This window comes from Rutidosis leptorrhynchoides, chromosome 5 (genome assembly GCF_046630445.1).
Source record: "Rutidosis leptorrhynchoides isolate AG116_Rl617_1_P2 chromosome 5, CSIRO_AGI_Rlap_v1, whole genome shotgun sequence".
Taxonomy (NCBI): domain Eukaryota; kingdom Viridiplantae; phylum Streptophyta; class Magnoliopsida; order Asterales; family Asteraceae; genus Rutidosis; species Rutidosis leptorrhynchoides.
The window spans coordinates 208,984,687-208,988,150 of NC_092337.1; positions in this window are offsets into that span (position 1 = coordinate 208,984,687).

Sequence of the window (3,464 nt, forward strand, 5' to 3'; positions counted from 1 at the left end):
ACAGTACCTACCCGTTAAAAGAAATTTTGTCCCGAAATTTGATCGAAGTCGTCATGGCTAACTATAAAAATGTTTTCATGACGAATATGAGTTAATAAATAGAGTTTTATCATCATTGAGTAATATAGATAGAACAATTTGATTATGCGAAGAGTATAAGTGAAGCTATCGCAAGAGTGTGAAATGAGTAAATGTATATTCGTTTTAACCAATGACGTGGTTATGATTGATTTTCCGGAATTCATGGGATTTAAAGAAAATCTTCGTAATAAGATTTGGGGTTTCGGCGATTTAGGAAATCAGGATCTTCTTTGATTAAATGCAATAATCTGTTTCGATTGGTCTGTCGGATATTTCACTATAAATTCACTCCCTTCATTTCCTTATTTCCACAGCTCACACCTTCTATTCTTGCTCCCTTGATTCATATTTTAAAACATTCGTCAACATGCTCCATCCAGTACTGATTCTTGATATACTCCTAACTTTCATATCTGTCATCCTTCTCTTTCATCTACCACCGGAGGAAGTTACTTACTTCTATCATTACCTTGGGGTTATAGTGTTTTTCATTCTCCCGTGTCTTTATATCGCTATACGTATTGATATACACGGTTTGTAGTTTCTGGGTGGTCGTTGGGTTTTATATCTTCCTTTATACTTCGATGTCCCTGCTTCTGTCTTCTATAATCATTGTCATCCATAGTTAATGTTCTCTCCTATTTGCTGCGGTTTATACCCCAATTTTTGATTTCGGAGCTTTGTCCTTTCGTTTCTTCTTCTTGCGATTAAGTAGCTCTTGTAATGGTCCGGAATTTGTATGTATGGCTTTCAGAAGGAATATAGTAATTGTTCTAAGTTAGAATTTGAAAGGGTAATATCTTGATTTGTCAAATTACCAGAATATCCTGAAAAATGCCGAATCATCAAGAAATATTTTCTTGATATATTTAGAGGTTAGATAGAATGTAAGAGTCGTGTAAATGACACATGATGACGGTATGTCCTGTGAATCATCACGTCCATTAGAAACTCAGCATGAATTACTGTAATATAATGACGTTGATCAAGTGTCATTATATTATACTAACTCATGCATCAGTTCCCAACACTACTTCAAAAACATTCATATTCGAATTTTTCAGAATTTAGAAACTAACACAGTCTCTTTTATTTTGCAGTTATTACGGAGAGATAAATGATACTTGATAAGAATAGTTGTGATGATATTTCCAGAAATATGGAGAATATGTATAATGGAAGATACGAAGATATCTTATAATATTTAAGATATGATGATGATGAAGAATATCTGTCTGTGAAGGTTTAGAATAAGAAGTAAGGTGTTTGCTAACGAGTTCAGCAGGCACTGAATCATTTAGATCCTTTGAAGGCAGATTCAGTCTCTATGATTTGTCCACGGCTTCCCTCATACTTTGCTCAATCCGTTTTTCAGTACCAAATCCTTTCTTTTTCTGAGCTTTACCAACTCACTATCTTTTATCATCAAAATTTTGACCGTTTAAACCTTCTACCATTTTTATGTTTCCTCTGCATTTAATGCTATAATATCTGAATCTCTGGTTATCAATCCGAGGTGGGTTCATAAGAATCGTGTTTCAGATGATTAAACGCTGGTGGTAATATGGTGGAATATGAAAGGTTCCCCAGTAATAATGACGAAAGAGCAACGTATCTATCGGGGTTATAATAAGACTAGTCCGACTGAGAAATCGAAATTGACTTGCTGGAGCTGTGACAAAATTGGCTACTTTGAAAAGAAATCGAAGTGTTGTTTTTGCTAATAAATGCTAAAGAATTCGACGAGGGTACGTGTTAAACTACGACTTTGGTTTCGAGAGCTTTTCAGGTACAAGACTTCGGATAATGTGTGGTTGGATCATCATCTCGATTGTTCAATGTTTGAAGTGTCTTCCAGGATTTCGAAGGGTTTTAAATGCAGATTGTCATAGTCAATATCCAAATGATAAAATCGTCCTGATTCCCTAATGAATTTCATCTATTTCTGAGTGTTACGAATAAAAGTGATGTTCTGTCACAGTTTTGAATTCAAAGTATGACTTTGATAGATGTAGGAATTCTAAGAGTGATGTCTTCTGTTAAATCTTGACTTGGATTTTTTTGATTTGTCAAAATTAGAATATGTAATCAAATTTGGATGAGAATAGTTATTTTGATTTTTACGAAAGAATGTATATTGTTGAGAGAGTAGTGAATACAGTTGGTGATTGCTGAATCAGATTCAAAGAATGTAACATATTAATTGTGAATTTAGACATCTCTCGGGTATTACCTACCCGTTAAAAAAAATTCACAAATAATGTTTTGAATAAGAATTTTCATTACAGTCCTTATGAAAATATATGTGAATATATTTTCTTCAGATGTAATACAGATTCAATGAGTTTAAATCATACTAAGCTCATTTGATTTTCAGATTGAATTAGAAATGAATTTTTTTTTTTTTTTTTTTTTTTTTAAAACATTAGAGATTTCATAATCTTTGCGGAGTATTTCACTAATGTAGTCAATACTTCAATATTTATTCTTATTGATATTCTTCAGTGAAGGATGTTGACGCTTGAAGAATTCTTGCGAACTTCGCAAAGTACGATTGATGTTTTCTAGAAAGTTTCGAGTGCATCGAAGATGAAAGTGTAAAATCAAACATGTTATTGAATGATACACTTGACTTATTATAAGACGGAATTCATTGAATTGAAGCAGAGATTGTGGTTAACAATGATGAAATTGTTAACGAATAATGTACATCATAGCATATTAGTAATATGAATTAACCGGATAGTTAAGTTCCATACATAATAGCTTAGTACAGAAAGATTTATTATGGTTAAATTTTTTTTTTTTTTTTTTATATATATATAGGATATACATATAAATTCTTTGGAGGAACTGAGTTAATACTTCATATCTCGTTGATATAATATACTCGTTATTAATTCGTAATGATTTCCACAGTGATTCTTGAACTGGCGAAGCTTGTGAGGTTGGAGGTGTTGATGATTCTCACTATGTTGACAGCATTTGACTGTGTTGGTGAGGCTATTGGTACTGCTGATGTTGTTGGTAAAACAAGTCTAGCTTGTACCTTACGCACTAGTCTTGTTAGGGTTTCGGTTCTTCTCTCTATCATCTCTGTCCACTCATCTAGTTTTTGGTTTAGGCTGAGATAGATAATCTCTAAAACTTTAGAGATTACATAATTACCACAGAATGTTTCTCCGATGAAGTTATGAATCAATACTTCATCATTTGTTGTTGTTGGTACTCCTTGGTATCTTTGGTGCGTGTGACGTTGATATCATATATATAGATTGGGATATTGAGGTGTGTGATGCATATGTGATTGTTGGTGGTGGTAATGATCCTGTTGTTGATGGTGGTGTTGTTGATGCCGGTGATGCTGCTGGTGCTTAGGGTAT